We start from the raw sequence: 26,848 nt of genomic DNA on the forward strand, positions 1-26,848 counted from the left end.
ATCCAATTTATGAATTATAGTTTCACTTCTCAGGCATTGGGAAGCAAAATGATTGCAGCATGAAGGACACTTGCCTTCATAGCACTACTTATGGACCATGATCCATGCCTGAGTGCCACTAGGGTGTGATCATACAAGGAATGCAAGCCTTACAAAGGCAAATGACATTTATTGACTTAAAAATTGTAAGACAGTTGGAATACAGCAATGAATAAAACTTGCTACAATTACATAAGACCTTGGTGAGACTGGCATAATGAATGTTCCTTTTTGAGATTCAAAAGACTTCCACCAGTTTAACTTGACTTTTAACAGAATTGCAAACATTTGATTAATGTAGGACTCAGGTTTTGAAACAACTTTCTAAGGGTTGAATTTTTAATTATTGAGAGTTTGGGCAAAGAGAGCGTGTTCAGATTCACAGCAAATATTCTCGTAGACAAACAAAAAATGCATTTCTAAACTTTAAATTCTCAAAAATCTGTTATTCCACACATCTTAAAATTAATGTGCATGTCTGAAAATGTCTTTCTACAGATTTAAACATATACAAAATGTTTCAAAATGGTTTATAAAGTAAATAGTCAACAGAAAAATAATTTCCAAAGCAATTTGAAATCTTGGATATGAACAATGATTCCCCTTCAATTTCTGGACAGTATTTTCAAAAACAACTTTAACCTTAGCTTCAAAAGTTAAGTGCAGAAGCAAAATTCAATCAAACTGCCAAACACAAAACTAGTTGAGGTTGGTTGGTTCACCAAGCTGGTTTCTTGTTTCGCAGATTTGCAACCGCTATTTAAAAGGGCAACAACATAGTCCAGCAACACAGAACTACACCAAGAGGAAGAAGAATATCTCTTCCAAGTTTTCAAAGATATCAGGAACACGTCCGAACTCACCACAAGACTCCTACAACCGCTAGGCATCAGAGCGGCACACAAGTCCAAGTCAACCCGATGAGAACTGCTCACCTGAACTATAGACCCACTCTCCGCCATGGACAGGACCAATGTCATCTACAAAATCCTCTGCAGAGACTGTGAGAAACACTACATCAGACAACCAGGAAGGAAACTAACAACAAGAGTACATGAACACCAGCTGGCTACAAAAAATCACGACCAATACTCACTCATCTCAATCCATGTGGATAAAGGAGAACCACTGCTTTGACTGGGACAACACCAAGATCCTGGGACAGGCTAGGCAGAGACAAGCACAACAATTCCTAGAAGCATGGCACTCTGCGAAGCATACTAGTAACAAACACATTGAACTCGACCCCATATACATTCCACTACGAAGGATGACTGAAGGTGAGGCAGTCCAGCTCAATGGGCTCCAGGGTTTAAAAACCAGGCGGGAAAACACAACAACGCTTCATCAGAGGCTGCATGGTGACAAAACATCTGCGAAACAAGAAACCACCTTGGTGAGCCAACCAATCTCAACACCCACAACCCAAGCTACAAATCCACTCCAAAACCTTAGATACAAAACCAGTCTTAGTATAATGTTTCAGATAGTAGGAACTGCAGATGCTGGAGCATCTGAGGTAACAAGGTATAGAGCTTGATGAACACAGCAGGCCAAGCAGCATCATAGGAGCAGGAAAGCTTGACGTTTCGGGCCTCGACCCTCCTTCAGAAAATTTTCTGAAGGAGGGTCGAGGCCCAAAACATAAAGCTTTCCTGCTCAGATTGCTGTGTTCATCCAACTCTACACCTTGTTATCTTAGTATAATCTGGCTTGATTTACTGTAATCACATGTACCTTAGTACAGTGAAAAACTTTGTTCTGTGAGCAGTATAGGGAGGTCGTAGCAGACAAGGACATACAGATGATAGGGTGTTGAGACAGAGCAAGGCATACAAAGGTTACAGCTGCACAGGAGGTACACAATGTAAGATCAATATTATTTAGAGTTCGAGAGATCCATTCAGCAGTCGAATAACAGCAGGGAGGAAGCTGTTTTTTGAACCTGTTGGTCCAAGCTTCTGTATCTTCTGCCTGACAGAAGAGGTTGGAAGAGAGTATTACCAGGCTGGGAGGGGTCTCTGATGATATTGGCAGCCTTTCTGCGGCAATGAGAAGTGTAAATGGAGTCAATAGATGGGGGGTTGGCTTCTGTGATGGCCCGGGCAGTGCACACAATTTTCTGTAGTTTCTCATGGTCCTGGGCAGATCAGTTGCCGTACCAGCCTGTTTTGCAGCCAGATGGAATACTTTCAATAGTGCATCTGTAACAGTTAGTGAGTGTCCTTATGGGCATGCCTGAGGAAGAGATGTAGTTGAACCTTCTTGACCGTCGTATCTACGTGTGAGGTCCAAGACAGATTGTAGGTTGTTGTCACTACTAGGAATTTGATGCTCTTGACCCTGTCCACCTCAGTTCCATTGATGTGGATAGGCACGTGTCCTCCTCCTTCCTTCCTGAAGGAAATGATCAGTTCTTTTGTTTTTCGGATATCGAGAGAGAGAGATTGTAATCATTGCACCTATTACTATTTTTGTGTCAGGTCCTCAATGATCACTTTCCAAATTATGCAAGACATTTTCTTGAGTTTAATGTTAGCAATCACTTTGCGAAGCATACACATTTCTCAATGATCTACAGTTCAGATTTGACAGCCACTATCAAGAGGAATCATGACAGAGAACAATTACTGCACACAGCAATTAATAGAAAATTGTATTCTCTCAGGTTAAACAACATCTCTTCTCCCTCAGGCAGCTTAGAAAATTCGCGGCGTCCATAAAAGGACCCTCACCAACTTTTATATATGCACCATAGAAAGCATTCTAGCTGGGTGTATAACAGCCTTGTACAACAACTACTCTGCCCAAGACCATAAGAAACTATGAAAAAGTGTGTTCACAAAATGATATGCAGGCATATAAATACAGAACATAAAAGGTAATGGTGGCAAAGTGATAATGTCGCTGGACTAGTAACCAGATGCCCTCTGCAGACCTGGGTCCAAATCCCACCATGGCAACTAATGGAATTTAAACTCAATTAACAAATCTGTAACATAAAACTATCCTTTCACCGGGAAGATAACCTCTGACCTTATTGGTCTAGCCAACATGTGGATTCAGACGTGACTAACAGAATTGAAACTGCAGTTTAAAAGCAATCAGGGATGGGCCTTGCCAGCGACATCCATGGTCACATGAAAGAATTTTTTTAAATGTCTAATAACTCAAGCTCCCTAACTAATCCCTTTCAATTAACTACCTGTCATGTGAAAAAGCAAATGGTGTCACATTCCCCACACTGAATTTATGTATCACAGCTTTTCCCCGTTCACTTAGTTTACTTCCTTCCTTAACTTCTTCCTCTCAGTCAGATGTTGTACTTTGCCCAACAACATATTGTATGCAAATTCAGATGTACAACTTTATTCTTTTATCCAAGTGATGATACAAATGGTGAAAGATTGACAGTCCAAATACATATCCCTGGGGTACACCACTTGTTGCATTCTACCAATCAGAGCACATTCTGTTTATTTCAACTCTGTTGTCCACCTCCAGAACAGTTACCAACAAGTGATTTATATGAAGCATTTGTCAAACCACCTTTCACCATGAGTCCCTCCTATTTCGCAACTACATGATATCCTTCAGCAACATCATCCAAAAGCACAATAAGATTTTTTCCTAAAGTTTTCCTGTGTCTGGACCGAAGATCGGACAAATGTTGGGAGATCTGCATTAGGGCCCTGTTGAATTCTTGACTAACAGCCAAATGCCTGAAGTTCAGACTTCTGATGGGTTAACTTATGCTTCTGATGTTTCTGATCCTGAGCACAGGATGGAGACTTGGGGCACACACAGAGCTTGCTTGCATACATACCTCTGAAATGTTATATAGTTTAATACCAAGTCTAACTCAGTGGCTAGCACACGTTACTCAACACTGCAGCATAAGTAACTCCACGTCACCATCAACTATACTTTCCCAACCTGATGAAACCGGAGTGCTCTACCAACCAATCCCAATCTGACATCCTAAACTGATTTCAACAAGACCATATGACCCAAAGACTACCTAAGTCCCCTCGATTTGACTACCCACTCACCTGTTCACCCCGTGTCTGCATGCGTTTCCTCCAGGTGCCCCGGTTTCCTCCCACAGTCCAAAGACGTGCAGGTTAGATGGATTGGCTATGCTAAATTGCCCGTAGAGTTCAGGGATGTGTGGACTAGGTGGGATACATTGGAGGTTCGGTATGGACTTGTAGGGCCAAAGGGCCTGCTTCCATATTGTAGGGATTCTTACCACCTCCAACTGACTCACCCATTGACTAAACTAACACTCAATTAATACAAAAAAATTAAGACCTATATAAAAAAAAGTTGCCCAAATATGGCAGCTATTGTTGGAAAAATGAGGCAAGTCCTCTTCTTCTCCTAACTTTCCTATTCTTGCTGGCCCTTCCCTGGGCATACTGCATTGATCCATTTCCGTTTCTACTGGTGGAAGATATAGCTAAAAAATAGATTTATGAGCAGGCTGAAGAATATTTCACCCAATATTTTTGATTGCCACTTCAAGTTCCATTCCCCAGCTATCAGATTACATTCTTCTTTCTGGCAGCTGTCTGAGATTAAGCTGTTCTCAGCCTTGGTGTCATGGTTGACACCCAAGATGAGTTTCTGACCACATATTTATGTAATCATTCAGATGCCCTAACTCCAATTCCATAAAATCTTCCACCTTCATTTTAGCTCATCTACTAGTGAAACCCTTACACATGCATTTGTTCCCCGTAGATGAGTCAAGTGTGACTGCTGCTGATATTAAGTTCTCATCTTACTGAGTGTGGCATCAAAGACTCTTAGCAAAATTGGAGTCAAGAGAAACAGGGGAAAACTCTCTGCTGGTGGGAGTCATCAATGGCACAAAGGAAGATGGTTGTGGTTGATGGAAGTCAGTCATCTTGGCTCCAGGACTTCTTTACAAGAGTTTCTCAGGGTAGTGTCCCAAGTCCAACAACCTTAATGTCCCATAGATTGTCTCAAAGAATCCCTACAGTATGTAAACAGGCCATTTTTACCAACAAGCCCACACTGCCAATCAAAAGAGCATCCTACCCAGAATCTGATTTGCCATGTCTAACCCACCTAACCTAAACATCCCTGGGCACCAAGGGCAATCCAGCATGGCCAATCCACCTACCCTGCACATCTTTGGACTGTGGGAGGAAACCGGAGCACTCGGAGGAAACTCATGCAGATATAGCGAGAATGTGCGAAGTCCACTTGGATAGTCGCCCGAGGCTGGAATCAAACCCGGGTTGTTGGCACTAAACACTTAAGCTGCTTCATCATTGACCTACCCTCCATCGTGGAGATGTTCGCTGATGATTGCATAATAGTCGGCACCATTTCCAACTCCATAAATATCAAAGCAGTTTCTGTCCAGCTGCCAATAGACTTGAACGATATCCTGGTTTGAAAATGACAAATGCCAAGTAACACTTGCACCAGACAAACATCAAGCAATTCCCACATTCAAATTCTCAGATAATAAAATGTGAGGCTGGATGAACACAGCAGGCCAAGCAGCATCTCAGGAGCACAAAAGCTGACGTTTCGGGCCTAGACCCTTCATCAGAGAGGGGGATGGGGGGAGGGAACTGGAATAAATAGGGAGAGAGGGGGAGGCGGACCGAAGATGGAGAGTAAAGAAGATAGGTGGAGAGAGTGTAGGTGGGGAGGTAGGGAGGGGATAGGTCAGTCCAGGGAAGATGGACAGGTCAAGGAGGTGGGATGAGGTTAGTAGGTAGCTGGGGGTGCGGCTTGGGGTGGGAGGAAGGGATGGGTGAGAGGAAGAACCGGTTAGGGAGGCAGAGACAGGTTGGACTGGTTTTGGGATGCAGTGGGTGGGGGGGAAGAGCTGGGCTGGTTGTGTGGTGCAGTGGGGGGAGGGGATGAACTGGGCTGGTTTAGGGATGCAGTAGGGGAAGGGGAGATTTTGAACTGGTGAAGTCCACATTGATACCATATGGCTGCAGGGTTCCCAGGCGGAATATGAGTTGCTGTTCCTGCAACCTTCGGGTGGCATCATTGTGGCAGTGCAGGAGGCCCATGATAGACATGTCATCAAGAGAATGGGAGGGGGAGTGGAAATGGTTTGCGACTGGGAGGTGCAGTTGTTTGTTGCGAATTGAGCGGAGGTGTTCTGCAAAGCGGTCCCCAAGCCTCCGCTCGGTTTCCCCAATGTAGAGGAAGCCGCACCGGGTACAGTGGATGCAGTATACCACATTGGCAGATGTGCAGGTGAACCTCTGCTTAATGTGGAATGTCATCTTGGGGCCTGGGATGGGGGTGAGGGAGGAGGTGTGGGGACAAGTGTAGCATTTCCTGCGGTTGCAGGGGAAGGTGCCGGGTGTGGTGGGGTTGGAGGGCAGTGTGGAGCGAACAAGGGAGTCACGGAGAGAGTGGTCTCTCCGGAAAGCAGACAGGGGAGGGGATGGAAAAATGTCTTGGGTGGTGGGGTCGGATTGTAAATGGCAGCCATATGGTATCAATGTGGACTTCACCAGTTTCAAAATCTCCCCTTCCCCTACTGCATCCCTAAACCAGCCCAGTTCATCCCCTCCCCCCACTGCACCACACAACCAGCCCAGCTCTTCCCCCCCACCCACTGCATCCCAAAACCAGTCCAACCTGTCTCTGCCTCCCTAACCGGTTCTTCCTCTCACCCATCCCTTCCTCCCACCCCAAGCCGCACCCCCAGCTACCTACTAACCTCATCCCACCTCCTTGACCTGTCCATCTTCCCTGGACTGACCTATCCCCTCCCTACCTCCCCACCTACACTCTCTCCACCTATCTTCTTTACTCTCCATCTTCGGTCCGCCTCCCCCTCTCTCCCTATTTATTCCAGTTCCCTCCCCCCATCCCCCTCTCTGATGAAGGGTCTAGGCCCGAAACGTCAGCTTTTGTGCTCCTGAGATGCTGCTTGGCCTGCTGTGTTCATCCAGCCTCACATTTTATTATCTTGGAATCTCCAGCATCTGCAGTTCCCATTATTTCAAATTCTCATCCTGGTTTTCAGATTTGCCTATAGCCTTGTCCTCTCCCTTTATCCTTTAATTGAGCCCCAAGCTCCTTGGGGTTTCTGCACACACTATTTCCGGCCTTCTCAGCATCCCCAAATTTAATAAGGCGTGGCTAGCAACGCTGGAGCAATGTATACCCCCGAAGCTGTGGTATTTTCTCTCTACATCTCTCCATCCCTCTAACTTGGCGTTTCATTTCGAACACTCTTTGTAATCTCCCTTTTTAACCAAGGTTTTGGCCATGTGATCTAATACTTCATATGTGGATTACTGTTTTTAAATAATGTGCCTGTTAAGGGTCTTGGGACATTTTCTTATTTAAAATATAAATATAAATTAATGTTATAGGTTGTTTAATGGGTGAGACTTGCATATCTCTAAATTCATCACAAACTAATTATATCACTTCTTTCCCCTAAAGAGAGATTTGGGCAAGGGAAGAATCAATATTGAGATGGACCTCAACAAACTGCAATAAGATATAAGCAGACTTGTAAGGTGGACATATAATTGACAAATTAATTTCCAACTTGGAAATTTGAGATATTTGATTTGGAAATGAAGGGCTACATTTTATTTTAAGATCAGCTATTTGCTTAAAACATTTGTTCACGGCACCAGATAAACACAAACCAATTTTAACAATTAACATATGGCAATCAGTTGTACAAAACAAGTGGCAAATTAAAATGGGAAGAAACAAATATAATTTGAATGGGCATGCACATTTTATTAATTTTTCACATCTTCGAAATTATTTATTTCATGTCAGTCAGTTGTTAACAGCATTGAGAGTTTCAATCATAACAGTATCCCTTTGATTGCTCTGCTCTCCAGAAGTACAAATGAATAAAGCATTCGCTTCCTAATTCTGACAAGTTAGTAAACAGGTATATACCTCAATATAAGTCTTAGACTGGGCTTCCCAAAAAGGATTAACATATCAATTTCTTCCTTCTCACAATACAGTTCAAAAACATCAATTTCATCAAAACAGTAGTCACATATCATTCCAATTTCACTTTTCATAGTTTTAAGATACCTGGATCCCACCTCAAAGTATTGGACAATTTTGTGTTGGCAGGAAAGACAATAACCTCGTGGTATTATTGCTGGACTATTAATCCAGAGACCGAGGTAATGTTCTGGGGACCTGGGTTCAAATCTTGCCAGAGCAGATGATAGAATTTGAAATCAATTTAGAAAAATCTGCAATTAAGAGGCTAATGATGACCATTAATCCACTGTCAATTGTTGGAAAAGCTCACCTCATTCACTAATGTCCTTCAGGAAAGAAATCTGCCACCCTTACCTGGTCTGATCTACATTTGACTCCAGACCCACAGCAATGTGGTTGACTCTTAACTGTCCTCTGCGATGGGCCATAAATGCTGGCATTGCCAGTGATGTCCTCATCCCAGGAATGAATTTTTTTTAAAAACTACCACATGCATTATGAAGATAATCCACTGGAATTCACATGAATTCCATGCCCATATGCGGTCAGACCAAGATGGTCATGACAGCTGGTGAGTAAACATTCACACAAGCGCCAGGCAATGACTACCTCCAACAAGACAGAATCCAACCATTGTCTTGTGATATTCAATGACATTACCGTTACTGAATTCCTTATTACCAACATCTTGGGATTACCACTGATGAAAATGAAACTGGGCCAGCATAAACACTGACTACAAGACCAGTTCAGGGGCTCAAAATCCCAAAGCATGTAACTCACCTCCTGTCTCCCCAGTGTCTGTTTACCATCTACAAGGCATAAGTTACGAAAATGATGAAATACTGTCCATATGCCTGTACAAGTATTTCTGCTATAACGCATGTTTCATTAACACAAATTGACCGAAATGCGATTGATGAATAGTGGATGCTGTTTGGAATATGAACTTTCTGCTGTACAGGTATGACAATTTTCTATGGAGTGAGGTCAAACAAGAATGCAGCTATTGCGTTATAGGAGAAATACATATATAGCTTGAGCTCCAACAACACTCAATTAATCAAGAATATACAGGACAAAACAACTTACTTAATTGGCAGCCATACCCTCAGTAATACTTACTGTCTTTATCACTGGCACCAGTGTGCATCATCTACAAATGAACTCCAGTAATTCACCACAACTGATTCCAAACTAGCAGCTTCCATCACCAAGGGTAAGGATAGTAGATGTATGAGTGGTACACCACCTCCTGTCTTCACAAACCATCTTAATCTAAAGCTGTGTTGTAGTTGTTTCACTCTTACTGGATCATGACTGTGCCGCTAAAACAGAAATAGCTAGAGAAACTCAGCAGTCTTCTGAAGAAGAGTCACCAGACCCAAAATGTTGGCTCTGCTTTCTCAGCACAGATGCTGCCAGACCTGCCACATTTCTCCAGCTACTTGTTTTGCTTAGACTTCCAGGATCTGTGGTTTTTTGTTTGTTTAATGACCCCTGGAGCTCCCTTTCTAACTAGTACTAATGTTTTTACCAAATGCAAATGTTCAAGAATTCAGATCACCACCAGCTCGTTCAGGGTAGTTAATCATTCAGCACATAACAGACCCTTCAGTCCAACTCATCTATGTTGATCAGGTTTCCAAAACTGATCTAGTCCCATTTGCCTGCATTTGATGGGCTGGCCTAGCCAGCGATGCCACATCGAATGAATAGGTTTTTTAAAAAGCCAGAAACAATAAGGAGAGAGAGAGAGAGAGAGACGAGGAATACAAGGTACTTTTGTCACAAGAGTTGAAATTAACAGACTGAAGAACCTGAAACCTGACTTGTTCCATTATATAGACTCAGCATTCTTAAGCATTTGCTTTCTCTCTGGTTTCCACAAAACCTGTACCTGTGCAATTTCCTTTTGCTGATTATTTTCTGGAGAATCCTACTCTATTTAATTCTTCTAATTAAAATTTACTTTCAAAGAATATATTTGAAATAATAGTTCAGGAGCACATGAATTTGCAGCTTGAATTACCTTCTACCCGATCTACTGTCCTACAATATTTTGATTCAAGAGTTAATGTCCTATGAATGTTCTATTCAATGCATTGGTTCTCACTAAACTTCAGAATAATTTAAAATTATGTTTCCACTTGCAAAGTGCACAGTATTTTACTTTTTCATCATCAATTTCAGCAGGCCACTTGTATAACTCAAATTTACATTCATGTACATAATATTTGAGATAATGTACTGTAAGCAATTCAAAGGAAGGATCACTAGTATTAATGGTACTCCATTATTCAAAGACTGTAACCAGCATAATAAGCAGATGGAAATGTGATGCTGTGTAAAGTCACAATGACTAATGCTACAGAATGATACTTCATTGCTACAATTGGCAATTCCCTGCACAGATTTTAATTCTTGATTGAATTTGATTGCAGAAGCAAAAAAACATGAAATTTAATCAGGACTAAAACTGCAGCTTATTTCTCTGTAAATTAGTGACCCAGAACAAACCCCTAAAGTTATTTTTCAAAGATTAAATTTTTACCTAATCAGATAAAATATGACAAAATTCTAGAACCACAGTGGGTTTAAGTTTCTGTTTACTGAAATGTAAACCTCTCGTTACAGAAACTGGTGAACTTGCCTAAGAGTCAACATTTGTTATCATCTTCAGACTTACAGGGTCATAGCATCTGTCATGTAAGTACAAGTGTTAACAAAAACAGAATGTAATATACCAAGTGATGTGAAAATTTACTTGGTGGCAGAATTACCTGAAGTGATGACAGTTGCTATGCAGATACTAGAAAAATTGGGGGAGCGAGGTTGAGGGAAGAGAGAGGAAGAGACAGAGAAAATGAGAATGTAAAGCTTTCTTCATGCTTACAACAATCCAGATAATGATAATTATATTTGTAAAAATGAGAAAAATTGATACTTAATTTTTGATAGGTGATATTCAGAAATGGGAATGGTCACGTCAACTGCTCAAGAGGACAATGCAGGAAGGCTAAAAGTAGAAATATGCCTCTGGCTGATGAAGGCAAGTTATAAACGTAATTAAATTACAAATCAGTAAAAACAAATAGCTTTACAACTGCACCAGAAAGTATGGGCACGCCAAACTCTTCTACCTACTTGTTAATAATTGTTCTAAACACTTGTAGTGCATTTTGTGTCTTAGACAGAAAGATTTATTTCTAAATAATGCTGTTTTTATGACCAACTGATTGTCAAATCAATTTACAGTCAATGAAGTACTTTCAAAGTATAGTCACTGTTATAGGAAATGCAATAGCCAATATGTACACAAAGCAGGCTTTTACAAACAAAAATACAGTCATGACTAAATGGCTTTTTAAAAATGTTGATTGCAGAATAGATATCAGAAATGACAACTTGAATAATTTCTTTGCTCTTCTTAAAAGTAGTGCCATGGAATCTTTTCCATTCACCCAACAAACCGTATGTCACTTTGGTTTAACATCTCATACAGTAGCTAGCACCTGCAACAGTCCAGAAGTACTTCAGTTTTTGAGCACTGGAGTATCAGCTTTCATTTTGGTGTTCATATTCTGGAGTCAGACATAAACATGGAACCAGCTGATACCTTAAAAGCATTTTAAAATAAGTGGAACAAGACAATAAAGCACCAATGACACAAAGTCAGAGGTACTATGACTGTCTGTCATTGGTCCCGAGCTCCCAAGGCACCAGCACAATCAAACAAACCAGTGCACCAAGGTACATTAGCAAAGGTCACTTCCATGTTGAACTTGTTTCAGTGAAAAGGTACCAGCGTTCCAGTCCTAAACTGTAGTTGCAGTAACTATATGTCCAACAAAAACTCTTTTACATGATGTCTGCCCTCACGAGTCTATAGTAAGTCCACTCAAAATCTACCCTCCAGTGGTGTCAGGGACATCCTTGATTGCAGCTAACCTGATGGTGGGAGCCACCAGCTCCACCAACATCATGATGCTTTCTGAAGTGGGGCCTGTCTTGCAGAGTTCCTCAAAGACAGTCTTCTCACCATTAAGGATCAAGTACAGTTTGCAATGGCTGGGGTAAAGATTTGGCCTTGCTTCACCTCTCAGTGCTAAGTACCAGTGAGACTCGAGGCAGGATGCCCTCAGTGACTGACCAAGCAGCATCATTCACAACGTAGAAATTGCCCAGTCCTCAAGCACACCATCACCTGGCACACAGCAATGCCCTTGTTGCCTCCCAATTGCCTCCAGTTCACCCTGAATGATCAATGACCCCTTAGGTGGGTGATTCGTTGTTCAATTTGCTAAATTTTATTTGTTCATTATTACATAAAATGCATTGTTTTTACAAACACTGAAAGCAAAGATAAAATAATTTCTAAATGGTGAAACACCAGAAAAAAGCTGAAGTATAAACAGACTTGAGGGTCTCTGCACTGAAATGATTAAAATGGGATGTACAAGCACAGAAAATAATGAAGTGACTAAAGACCTTCGGGCTGGAGGGAAAAAAATGCAAGAGCGATAGATGCAATGACACAGCAGTACAAAGGACCACGACTAGAATATTCTAAGCAGTTCTAGGCACCGTGCCCTAGGAAGACGATATTGATTGGCCTTGAAAGAAATGTAGTGTACGTTTTACAGAATCAGATACGGACTCTTTAGTTAAATAAGAGATTCAACAATGTTAAGTTGAATTTCCTACAATTTGGAAGTTGAAGGACAGTTCAATCAAAGTTTTCAAGTTGGAGCAACAGTGGGAGCAGAGCAAACCTGGGAGCGAACAGTGGTAGCAGAGCTCAGTGAAATCCAAATGATTAAGGCCCAGGTTGAGCCAATTGGAGAAGCAGCAGCAGGGGAGTGACTGAGGACGAACAGTGGCCATGAAGCTTCTCACTGAAAACTGGAAAATCGAGGCCCAGATCGAGCCAGTTGCAGCACCAACCAACCTCAACAGGAACAATGCCAAATTTCTAAGAGACTGACAGAAATGACATCAGTTCAAAGCAGAGAGCTAATTAGGAGGTAGTGAATAAATTGTTAATCTAAACTTCAAAGCTGCAAACTTAATTTTTTATTTAGTTTGTGTCAGGGAAGCGCAATCCCATGTGCTGCATTGTCTGCAGTATGTGGGAAGTTTTACTTCTCTGGCAGTATGGATGACAACATAAGCAGAAAGTGCCACTGGTTTGACCAGCTTGAACACAAGGATAAAGAGCCTGAATATCAGCTACTGGAACTGCTGTGCATCTGTAAGGCTGACAGTTACGTAGATAGCACAGTTTTAGATGTTGTCACTGTTCAGCCTAAGGGAATGCAGTTCGAAAAGGACTGGGTGACCCCAGTCAGAAGATGGGAGAGGAAGCCTACAAGTGCATCTCACTCAAGAACAGCTTTTCTGTTGTGGAGAATAGTTAATGTGGCGGTTTCTCTGGCAAGTGTACAAACGAGGAAGAGAAAGAGGGGAAGTCAAATAGTGGCAGGAGACTCAATAGTGAGGGTATTGATAGTCATTTCTATAACTTGCAGATGTGACTTCGGGATGGTTTGTGGCCTACCTGAGCGCAGGGGCCAAGGACTCACTGAACAGCTGCAATACATTCTGAAGGGGAAGAATGAAGAGCCAGAGTTCGTTATACACACAGGAAACAATGACATAAGTAGAAAGAAGAATAAGGTCTGACAGCAAGAGTTTAGGGAGTGAGATAACAGAGCAAAGAAAAAGAGGTACCTCAAAAGGGTCTAAACTCTAGATTGCTCTCAAATAGCATCTGCGAGTGAATACAGGATGTAAAGATTGTATCTTCTTATTTTTCTTTTTTATAACATTGTAGACTGAAATGGAAAAAGGACTGATTCAAAAACAAGGATTTCTGTACATTTTAAAAGAAAGCTGTCTGATGTTTATTGTAGGCGCTGTTTATAGACACATCAGAACCAGGGAGCTGTATACAAATGGAGATTTGGCCATCAACAAATAGCACATCATCTGGTACTCATTGTAAGTGCTTTTACACAGCTGTTGATTCGACAAGCCGAAGCCATAGGTCCATGTATGGATGGAGATTTGGCAACAAACACTGAATGATCTGTAGTACGATGATCAGCTATTGATACCTTATCTGCCAAAAACTGCAACTGGCTCCCAGGTGATCTTCTGGGAGTGAATGTTAGGATCAGAAGCTATCAGACCGCTGGAGGGAAGGACTTGCTTTTGCTCTGCAGTACAAAGCATCTTAATCTGAAGATAAACATTTGATTTCCTGTCATCAGAGCTGCAAGCTGAGACTTTTAAATAATAAGTCAGAAACCTTTGGTAAGTGTAAACCAGTCACCCTGTGCCTCCTGTAAACAAGCTGGTAATGGTGGTCTTGATAAAGAGCTGGGGGTGTCACAGTCTTGATTGATGAGGCAAGTACTGCAATGAGGAGGGATGATATCATACAGTCGTAGAGGTCTCCAGTAGAGAAACAGGCCCTTTCGCCCAACTTGCCCATGCTGCCCAGTTTTCACTATTTAAACTAGTCATATTTGCCTGATTTTGGTATATATCGCTCGAGACCGTCCCATCCATGTATCCATCTAAATGTTTCTTAAATGATGAAATTGTACCCACCTTTACCAAGACCTCCAGCATGACCTCCTTCCCAGACACTCACCACCCTCTGCGTGAAAAAAAACCCACCTAACCCCCTCCCCCGGACCCCTCCGTATCTCTCCCCCTCCGAACCAAACCCATGCCCTCCAGTCCTAGACCCACCCACCACGGGAAAAAGCTGTCAGCCATCCACCCTATCCATAGCTTTCATGATCCCACACACCTTCAAAAGGTCACGCCCCAGTCTCCCCCGCTCCAGGAGAAAAAAGTCCCAGGCCATCCAACCTCTCCCCATAACTCCTTCCAGTCCAGGTTGCATCCTAGCAAATCCCCCCAGCACTCACTCACTCCTTTAAGTATTCTGGATGTAAACTGTCAGGCACTGGCATCTAATACCAGTCAGTATACCTTTCCTTAAATAAGGGAAACAAAACTTTTCACTGCTTTCCAGTTCTGGTCTGACGAGTGCTCAAGATTTCCCTTTGTTTCGTACTCAATGTTCTTTGAAATAATGGCCAACAGTCCGTTTGCTATCCCTTTTACCAACTGAACTCGTGCGCTAGCTTTTTGTCATTCATGTATGAGGACTCGCAGATCCCTCCGTGCTACTGATTTCTGCAGTCTTTCCCCATTTAAGTAATATTCAGATACAGCCAAAGTTATACAGCACGGAGACAGACCCTTCAGTCCAACTTGTCCATGCCGACCAGAAATGCCAAATTAATATTGTCCCATTTGTCAGCATTTAGCCCACATCTCTCTGATCCCTTCCTATTGACGTACCCATCCAAATGCCTTTTAAATGCTGTAATTGTACTCGCCTCCACCACGTCCAATGGCAGCTCATTCCATACATGCAGCACCGTCTGCATGAAGAAGTTGCCTGTCAGGTCTCTAAATCTTTTCCCTCTTACCATAAAAGCTACATCTTCCGGTTTTGGACTCCTGTACCCTGGGGCAAAAGACCTCAGCCATTCACCCTATGTATACTCTTCATGACTTTATAAACTTCTATAAGGTCACCCCTCAGCCTCCAACAATCCAGTGGGAAAAAAGCCCCACTCTAATCAGCCTCTCCCTATGGCTCAAATCCTTCTATCCTTGCAACATTCTTGTAAATCTTTTCTGAATCCTTTCAAGTTTAACACCACCTTTCCTACAGCAGGGATGTAGTATTCTAAAAGTCCTGCACAGCATAACAGAACATCTCAACTCCTACATTCGATGCACTGACCAATGAAGGCAAGTGTGCCAAGTGCCTTCCTTGTACTGAAGGAAATCTTTATTAGTCAGGGAATGATATTGGGGAAATTGATGGTCTTAAAATCTGCTAAGTCCCCAGGGCCTGATGCTCGGCATTCCAGAGTACTTGAGGAAAATGACAGCTCATCGTACTGGAGGTAAAGTATTAATGTGGATAGAGAACTAGTTAGCAGGCAGGAAGCAAAGAATTAGAATAAATGGGTACCTTTTTAAAAAGAGTGGAAGACATGGCAAGTGGGGTACTGCAGGGTTCAGTGCTGGGTCATCAGCTGTTCACAGTGTACATTAACAATTTGTTACGAAGATGGGTAGAGTAATTGAGAGGTGGAAGGGAGGAAGCCAAAACATGTGGTTCCTTTAATAGATTTGTGCTTCGTCTGTACTTATACATTTTTCTAGAAATTTCTGTCTGTGAGCAGCAGCTGAAGTTGCCTGTACAGAGAGCCTCAAAAAGGTGAAACAAGTGTATCAAAAAAGACTTCAGGTAGCAGGCAAAACAGCAGTCTTGTTTTGACATTGTGGCAATAAGTTTGAATTCAGCCAGTTAATTTAAACATAGCACCTCAAAACAATAAGGCAACTCAATTTAAATCTGATGGCTTTAACAACCTGAAACTAAATCATATTATAAGAATGTGATTACATCATTGTGGGTATATAAGACAAGGGCGTTTTGAAAACTGGAGAGAGCTAAATGTCATCTGAACAAGAGAGACAACTGCTACCTGCCACAGCTGGCACCATCCAGCTGTCAGAAAAAGCCCATCTAATTAATCAAAAGAAACTCTCATTGAAGAAATGTGAAATGAAACAACCCTGACAGCAGAATTAATGGATGAAAGACATTTGTAAAGAGATTGGAGACAACAGAATATTCCAAAACACAGTCTGTGTGAACTCAGAGTTAATTTATTGCTTCTTATTAATTGGGTTTGTATCAGTGGGACTGGTCTTTATTTAAACAGCATTCCACTAAAATATAGACCAGTTACAAAGTAGTTAGTAGTCTAGGAGGGAATTGTCAGTTTATTAGTAATTTTGTAATTTGTTCATTGTTTCTTGTTACTTTTAAAGGGGAGATCAGGGATTTTCTTTATTTTAACTACTCTTTAATAGATTACAAGGGGAAAGGCAAGGTTCTCTGGGTGTTTAAGGAATAATTATTAGATGGGAACCCCTACTCCTATTATAATAGATCAAGGCTTATGTTTTAGTTTAATTATCAGAGGGGTTCAGCCATTCCCTGTCGTAACAGTATGAAGGAATTGAATGCAATATCTCCAAATTTGCAGACAATACTAAGCTGGGTGGCAGTATACACTGTGAGGAGGACACTCAGAGGCTGGCTGGCTGAGTGGGCAAATACTTGGGCAAATGCAATATAACGCAGATAAACGTGAGCTCATCCACTTTGGTCACAAAAACAGGAAAGCAGATTGTCTGAATGGTGGCAGTTTAGAAAATGGTAAGGTTCAGTGAGACCTGGGTGTCATGGTGGAACAGTCGCTGAAGGGTGACATGCAGGTATAGCAGGTGGTAAGGAAAGCTAATGGCATGCTGACCTCCATGGCCAGAGGATTTGAGTTATAGGATTAGGGATGTCTTGCTGGAATTATACAAGGTCTTGGTGCAGCCACACCTTGAAGTATTGTGTGCAGTTGTGTCCAGCAAAGGTGCACCAGACTGCTTCCTGGGATGGCAGGACTGACAAATGAAGAAAGTCTAGATCAATTGGGTACGTAGTCACTGGAATTTAGGAGGAGGAGGGGGGAATCTCATTTAAAAATCCTGCTGGTACTTGACAGGCGAGATGTGAGAAAAATGTTCTCAGTCTTGGGAAAGTCCAGAACTAGGGGTCACAGTCTAAGAATATGCGGCAAACCATTCAGGACTGTGATGAGGAAAAATGTCTTCACCTAGAGTTGTGAACCTGTGGAATTCTCCACCACAGAAAGCTGTTGGGCCAGTTCGATAGATATATCCAAGAAGGAGCTGGGATTTGGCCCTTGCGGCTAAGGAAATCCAGGGATATAGAGAGAAAGTGGGAATGGGATACTGAAATTGTATGATCATATTGAACGGTTTGCAGGCTCAAAGGGCCGAATGGCCTATTCCTGCCTCTGTTTTCTATATTTCTATATTCTACCAACTTGTCTACCTGCAACGCCACTTTGAAGGAGCTTTTACTTGAACCCTTGTTTGCAATAATCCCCGGCACCCTGTACAACTCTTGCCCTGATCTGCCTTACCAAAATGCAACACCTCACATTTATCCTCTATTCTTCCTGCCAATGTGCATAACGTCATTTTTTCATACCCTATTTCAACTACCATGCTGCTGCCCACTTATCTCAATCATTCTTTGTAGACTCTGCCATTCTCAGTACTGTTTTTCACCTACTTTTACGTCATCCTCAAACTTGGTGACAGTATACTCACTTGTGTTACCAAAGTTGTTAACATATACTGTGCTCTATTATTTGCAGGTTGCCTTCCTGAAAATCCCTCTTCATCTTAATCTTTGCACTTAGTTAGCCAATCTTCTATTCATGCTAATAAACTACCCTCACCACCATAGTTGTTCTTATGTTCTTCTTACGTCTGTCTTTGTTTATCCAATTGTTGTTGGAAATCCAAATGTATCATACCTACAGGTTCTCCTTTATCTATTCTGCTTGTTATCATGTCAAATTTTTAAAAATAACATTCAATTAATTATACAAACACTGGACTGCTGAAATACAGTGTAGGAGAACTTGGTCTTTTACAGCCAAAGAAACAATGACTTAGTATTGCTGAACTGTTAATCCAGCGACCTAGGTCATGTTCTGATAACCATGAAACCATTGTCAACTGTTGAAAAAGCCCACCTGGTTTGCTAATTTGCTTTAGGAAAGGAAACCTGCCACCCTTACCTGGTCTGCCCTTCATATGACTCCAGACCCAAAGCAATGTGGTTGACTCTTAACTGCCCTTTGGGCAACTAAGGATGGACAATAATTGCTGGCCTAACCAGTGATCCCAATGTCCTATGAGTGAATAAAAATGAGAGTAGTTTTAAAAGAGTAGTCCCTCTTCTAATGCTGGAAAAGCAGAAGCCAATTTTCACATAGCTTTCCTCCACGTTCAGCAATGCAAAAATGAACAGATGTTTTTTGTAATATTGATTGAGGGATAAACATTGGTCAGGACTGAGGAAAGCGTCCTCGAGTTCATAGATCATAAAATCGCTACTGTGTGGAAACAGGCCCTTTGACACAACAAGTCTACACAGACCCTCGCAGCATCCAACACAGATCCATCTCCCTATAACCCACCTAATCTACACATCCCTGAACACTATGAGCAATTCAGCATGGCCAATCCACCTAACCTGCATATTTTTGGACTGTGGGAGGAAACCAGGGCACCTGGAGGAAACCCACGCAGACACGAGGAGGATGTGAACTTCACACAATCACCCGAGGGTAGAATCGAACCTGGGTTCCTGGCGCTGTGAGGCAGCAGTGCTAACCACTGGGCCACCTTGCCACCCAGTTCTTTCAGACTGTATCTTAGTATCTTTTATGTACACCTAAGAAAGAGGCTGAAATGGCCTTGGTTTAACCTCTTATCTAATGATTTACCTCCAACAGTATCATACTTCCTCAGTATTGCACAGGAGTGTTAGCCTTGACTGTTATGCTTAAATTGGAGCAGTGAGAAAGAAGGCTGATGAAGGCATAATAGGGGACGTTGTCTATATGAACTTCAGCAAGGCACTCAACAAGGTTCCACATGGTAGACTAGTTAGCAAGGTTAGATCACATGGAATACAGACAGGACCTACCATTAGGTTACAAAGTTAACTCAAAAGGTAGGAGACAAGAGGGTGATGGTGGAGGGTTACTTTTCAGACTAGAAGCTGGTGACAAGGAGTGTGCTACAAGGATCAGTGCTGGGTCCACTGCTTTCCATCATTTATTTTGATTATTTGGATGCGAATATAGGAGACATGGTTAGTAAGTTTGCAGATGACACCAAAATTGGCAGTATAGTGGACAGCAAAAGTTACTTCAGAATAAATGGGACATTGATCAGATTGGCAAATGGGCCGAGGAGTGGTAGATGGAGTTTGATTTAGATAAATTCACTAAGATGTTGCCTGGGCAGAGTTATTCAGCTATGAGGAGAGACCAGATAAGCTGGGGTTGTTTTCCTTTAAGTAGAGAGGGCTGAGGGGGCACGGAATCTGATTGAGATGTGTTTTGAGGAGCATAAACGGGGTAGGTAGAGAGAAACACTTCTTTTTATTAGAGGGCTCAATAACCAGAAGAGTTTTAAGTTAAGGAACACATTGTTTAGAGAGTATTTAAAGGATTTTTTTTTCACCATGGGTTTCTGGAATTCTTTGGTGCAAGGATAGTAAACGCAGGAATCCTCAAGACATTTAGGAACTATAACAGGAACACCAAAGCAATACAGTGGGAGATAAAACATGTAAATGACTAGAAAGAAAGAGAAAAATAACAGAGGAGATATTTGCAATTTTGCGATAATCATAATGTTCAAATGAGATTTCAACATAATTTGTAAAAGGGAAATTTTGGGGAGCCACAATCAAACATCAGCAAAACAGGACAGGTTTGGAAAGTCACTACAAGTGCAGACACAGACAATAGACCAAATGACCACCTCTGTGTTACACACCATTGCAGGATTAGGAACTTTCAGGAGAGAAATGAGAGAAACTAACAGTAGAAAATTGGCAAATAGAGAATCACCTGGCCACATCTCCTTTGTCCGTAATGAACACGTTCAAAATATCTGAAGATAAAATGTGTTTAAATATGGAAGCAAAATTTTATTCAAATTTGAGGTGGTCTAGCAACTTTAAGTGATATTGTTAATTTGTAATCCCAACTTCAGAGTTCTTTGTCACGCAGAGAAAAAGCATTTTTGAGTCTGGAGGAAGACTGCGCATTCAGTGACACTGCACCTGAAGTTATCTTGGTATTCCATCATTCTCCTTCATACCTGCTCTTCTCAAATATTAGTGTCAACCCTTGGAGTCTCGATCAGCAAATTTTGGGCAGAGATGTGTAATTTTCAAGTTTTTCTTCATTGCTGTAGAGATGCCTTGTTCAAATTTTTGTCCTCAAATATTACTTAACACACTTGATCATACTGTTTTCCTCTAATGTTTTTCCTATTTTCTAGCTTTTGTGTGATTTCCTTTGGATGGTTCTGTCCCTAACCCTTTAGACACAGTCAGCAAAACTCCAGTGTTGGTTTCACTACTTGCCTGAAGGCTATTACATTAAAAACACCCAACAGAATTTATACATTTGCCTTGTTTTAATCATCTCAGAGTTTTACCTCAGTCACATCATCCACGAGCATGGTATTTTCTTTACTACATAATTCACAGGATATGGGTGCTAGGCCAGAATTTATTTCCTATCCCTAGCTGCCCAGAGGGCATTTTCAAGTCAGCCACAGTTATAGATCTAAACTCAGAGAGGTCAGATTCGGTAAGGATGGCAGTTTCATTCCCTAAAGGACATTAGCAAATCAGATGGATTTTTCAGACAGACAATCAACAATGGTCTCATGGTTATCATTAGACTCTTAATTCCAGATGTTTTGAATGAATTCAAATTCCACAATTTTACATGGTGGAATTCAAACCCAGGTCCCCTGAAAATTACCTGGGTCTCTGGGTTAATTATCTAGCAATAATACCACTAAGGCCCCTGAGATTAGCTTCCAGAGGTCAAGAGAGCATCTTATAGTAGGAAGTGAAAATTGAATCAGTCTTCTGGATCCTCAGCTGAAGGAAATTTTAACTCAAACAAATCTTTAAGCAAGACTTAAACTCATTCAAAACACACGCTTGATCAGTAACCTTCACAGGAGCAGCTAGGAGAGAACACCTTCTGGTGAAATACAGCCCAGATGTGTGTATTTTTGGAAGTTTGGAACACTGCGGGAACTTGGTGCAGAAGGGAAGAATTGTTTTTTTTAAGATTCATAGTTTGTAAGATTTTTCTGATTTACAGTTTGTATGGCCATATTCTTCAGCTTCAACTGAGCAGAGGGCAGGGTGTCGTAATTTAACGCATGCAGCTTCAAGGAACAGCTGATTGGGAAAACAAATCGAACACTGACATCACAGGAAAGTGATGTGTTGATTGACTTTTGATTTGAAAAGCAAATCATTTTTGGAAACTGAGAAACAACAGCATTGATTATTTTAATGCAAGGAGTCTGACAAACAAGACATGAGTTGAGGGCACAAATTAAAACATGGAGGTGTCATGTCATTGTGATCATTGAGACATAGTTGACAGGGGGCAGGATTGGAAGCTCAAAATCTCAGGATATAAGGTCTTCAGGCATAACAGAGAAGGAATTAAAAAATGAGGGATATCACAGTATTCACCAGGGGATCACTTACAGTACAAAGAAGGGATGATATCTCAGAAGGCTCCTCAAATGACAGCATATGGGTAGAACTTAAAAACCAAAAAGCAGCAATCCATTGCTGGAATTGTTTGTAGGCCCCCTAACCGTCTGAGAGAAACAGAAGAGCAGATATGTCGTGAAATGTAAAAGTCATAGGGTAGTGATACTAAGAAATTTCAACGTCCCCAACATTACGTAGGGTAGTGATAGTGTGAAAGAGATTTAGAGGAAGTAGAATTCTTAAACTGCAGCCAAGAGTGCTTTCTCAGCTGTACGTACAAGGTCCTAGACTTAATTTCAGGTAATGAAGCCAGGCAAGTGGTTGGAAAATCAGAGGAAAGCATTTTGCAGGCAGCAATCATAACTCAATTAGATTCAAGACTGTTATGCTAAACGACAAGGATGAGCCCGAAATCCAAGTTCAAATTGAGGAAGGCCGATTTTAGTAAGATCAGGTATCTAGTATTGGCCACAGTGGACTAGGAGTCAACATTTTCAGTACATCTGTGTCAAATCAGGGGGGTGCACTTAAGAAACAGGGACAGTACAGAGCTAACATTTTTCAACAAAGACAAAGGGTGCAACCAACAAATCCTGAGAACCTTGCACATAAAGTGAGAAGTAGGATTGGATAAAGAGAAAAAGGGAGGCTTACACCAGATACTGAGAGCTGAAAACACGGATGAACTCTCTTAAATATCTGTACATTCTGACAACGAAGGTCATCAGTTTAACTGGGACAAAGTAACCATAGTAGCCCAAGCCAAACATAGACACACACACAGGAATTCCTAGTGACATGGCTCTCCACCATACTTCAATCAACAAACATATAGAATTCGACCCATATACAAACTTGTACAGATCAAAACTGGAAATGAGTACTCACCATAACAGACTGGACAGTACAAATTCCAAGTGGAATAGAATAACATCACTTCATTAGAGGCTTCACTGATGATGGCACTTAGCATGGTGACAAAATGCCTGAACAAAAACAAGCAAGCTCGGCGAGCAAGTCTACAATCTCTTCTTGATTACTTCCTCAAACAACTCAATCAAGTTTGTAAAACACGACTGCCCTTGTGTAAAACCACGCTGACTGTCCCTAATAATTTCCTTGCTTCCCCAAATGCATATAAATCCTATCTTTCAGAATCACTTCCAACAACTTACTCACCCAAATCAGACTCTGTAGTTCTCAGGCTTCTCCTTACATCCCTTCTTAAACAAAGGCACATTAGCCACTCTCCAGTCATTTGGCATCTCACCTGTAGTTATAGATGTGGCAAATATATCTGCAAGGGACCCCACAACTTCATCCTGAGCCTCCACAAAGTCCTAGGATATGCTAGATCAGGTCCTGGAGATTTATTCACATTTATATTTTCTAAGACCTCCAGCGGTTCCTGTTCTGTAATGTGAACTATTTTCAAAAGATCAATATTTATTTCCCTGAGTTCTCTAGCCTCCATTTCTTCGCCACAGTAATAAGTGATGCAAACTATTCACTTAATATCTCTTCCATCTCCTGAGGCTCATCAAAAAACAGCCTCTTTTATCTTTAAGGAGCCCCACACTCCATCTCCAGTTGTTCTTTTGCTCTTAATATGTGTAGAATTTCTTTGGATTATTCTTAATCTTACTTGCCAAGGCGCTCTCATATCCTCTCTTTGCCTTCCTGATCTCTCTCTTTGAATACCCCTACAATCTTTATAATGGTCAAGAGAAGGTGGAAGATGGTGCTGACACCAGACAACATTTCTCATCATCGTTCTATACTTTTAAACTAAAATTCTAAATCAGGAAAAATGACTGATAATGTTTGTTTAAATCTAATTACAGGTTTGAAGATCCTACAGTCATTCAGACCCAAGTACTGGCGACACTGGATTCACAGACACAGGACGGACCTGCCAGCTTCCTGCAGGACCCCTGAAGATCAGATTGTTGAAGGGACTGTAGCCTCAAATAATGTAACCTGTATGCCTCTTAAATCTTTTGACCTGTATATCCTTTGCTTCCTGTGATCTGCCTGTATCACTCGTAAACAAAGCTTTTCACTGTATTTCAGTAGTGACAACAAAACAAATCAAAATCAATCATTTGAACATAGTTGTTAAATGATTCTTTTTCTTCTTGAATAGAACCTCAATCTCTTTCTGCATCCATTGTTCTCTAATCCTACCAGCCTTACCTTTTACTCGAAGAGGAACATAATAGAACATAGAACAGCACAGTACAGGCCCTTCAGCCCACAATGTCGTGCCGAACTTTTACCCTAATCCTAAGGTCTACCTAATCTCCACCTCTACCTTATACTATCATCCATTATGCCCCTAACAAGGCTGACTCCACTACCCTCTCTGGCAATGCATTCCACATCCCGACCACTCTCGGAGTAAAGAATCTACCTCTGACATCTCTACTATATCTACCTCCACTCACTTTAAAACAATGCCCCCTCCTGATAGCTACCTCCACCCTAGGAAAAAGTCTTTGGCTATCTATTCTATCTATACCTCTGATCATTTTGTACATCTCTATCAAGTCCCTCTCATCCTTCATCGTTCTAAAGAGAAAAGCCCCAGCTCTCTCAACCTTTCCCCGTAAGACCGCCCCTCCATTCTAGGCAACATCCTGGTAAATTTCCTCTGCACCTTTTCCAACATTTCCATATCTTTCCTGTAATGAGGTGACCAGAACAGGACACAATACTCTAGATGTGACCGAACTAGGCTTTTGTACAGCTGGCGCATAACTTCACGGCTCTTGAACTCAATCCCTCTATTAATGAAAGCTAACACACCATACATCTTCTTAACAACTCTATCCACCAGGGTGGCAGCTTTCAGGGAACTGTGGACATGAACCTCAAGGTCCCTCTGCTCCTCCACACTGCCAATAATCTTTCCATTAACCCTGTATTCTGCTTTCACGTTTGTCCTTCCAAAATGAATCACCTCACACTTTTCAGGGTTAAACTCCATTTGCCACTTCTCAGCCCAGCTCTGCATCCTATCAATGTCCCTTTGTAACCTAGAACAGCCCTCTGCACTATCCACAACTCGACCCACCTTCGTATTGTCCGCGAACTTACTAATCCACCCTTCCACTCCTTCATTCAAATTATTTTTAAAAATCACAAATGGTCTTCACTGACCATTTTTCGCTTATTCTATCCAAATTCCAAATCCCAATACTTGGGTTATATTTACTCATAAAAATTAAGAATTTGAAGCAGATTCATTTATGTTCTAAAGATTTACTGTTAATCCAAACACCCAGGTAACATTCCGGGGACCCAGGTTTGAATCCTGCCACGGCAGATGGTGGAACTTGAATTCAATAAGTACCTATAATTAAGAATCTAATGATAACTGTGAATCCATTGTGGATTGACAGAAAAACCCATCTGGTTCACTAACGTCCTTTCGGGAAGGAAACTGCCTACCTGGTCTGACCTACATATAACTCCAGATCCATAGCAATGTGTGGCTGACTCTGAACTGTCCTCTGGGCAGTAAGGGACAGGCAATAAACAATGCCTACCCAAAGACACCCTCATTCCATGAGTGAAGCATTTCTTTCTTCATTCAAGGAGATCACAACCCATTCCTCTAAATTCCAATGAGTAGAATCCCAACCTGTTTAACCTTTGCTCATAAAACAATCCCTCCATACCAGGGATCATCTGAGTGAACCTTCTGTGAGCAGTTTCCAATGAAATAATTTTTCTTCGATAAGGGGACCAAAACTGCTGACAGTACTTCAGATGTGGTCTCAATAACACCTTATAAAGTTGCAGTACGATCTCATACTCCAATCCACTTGAAGTAAGGGCCAACGGCCCTTTCTGATGCCCGTGATCACACTTTTGAAAGCGTACTACTTATGAGGCATCCCTTTATTTGCAAACTGTCTTTGTGAACTGTTGCAAACAATTTATGAAAGTTTTTGTCTCATACCATTAAAATTTGCCTTACTTTAATTAAAAACTTTAATTTCTTATGGAAAGCTTATCCTTTTCCATAACTATTTCTTAAAAAATAGAATTATGATCACCTGACCCGAAGTGTTCCTCCACCATCACTACAGTCACTTGCCCTGTCTTATTACCCAAGAGAAGATTAAGTTTTGCTCCTACTCTAGCAGGAATATTCACAGTGAGAAAGAAAATTTTCTTGAACACTTAACAAATTTTTCACCATCCAAACCTTTAACACTGTAGTAGTCCCAGTCAATGTTTGGAAAATTAAAACTACCTATTAAAAATCAGTATTACCCTTTCGCTATTTTTCCTCCCCCTCCTGTTCATCTGGACCACTCATGGTGCCATTTGCATAACTCTTAATGCGTTCAGGATCCATTGGCCTCATCAATATCCAAAACAGAAAGCCAGCTTGTGAACAGGACCTTTGGGAAGTCCGGCACTACTTAATCGTTTTGCACAGACTGTCTGGTGGTCACCTATTCCCTATAGGCTTGCTTATAACATTAC

The 26,848-nt window shown here is 41.5% G+C and overlaps 1 protein-coding gene across 9 annotated transcripts in view; it reads right to left on the reverse strand.

The window, feature by feature from the left end:
- Nucleotides 1-26,848, reverse strand: part of fam20b (FAM20B glycosaminoglycan xylosylkinase) — a 210,825-nt gene that overhangs the window by 85,802 nt on the left and 98,175 nt on the right. The gene's annotated exons all lie outside the window — the stretch shown is intronic.

This window comes from Stegostoma tigrinum, chromosome 8, assembly GCF_030684315.1.
Source record: "Stegostoma tigrinum isolate sSteTig4 chromosome 8, sSteTig4.hap1, whole genome shotgun sequence".
NCBI lineage: Eukaryota > Metazoa > Chordata > Chondrichthyes > Orectolobiformes > Stegostomatidae > Stegostoma > Stegostoma tigrinum.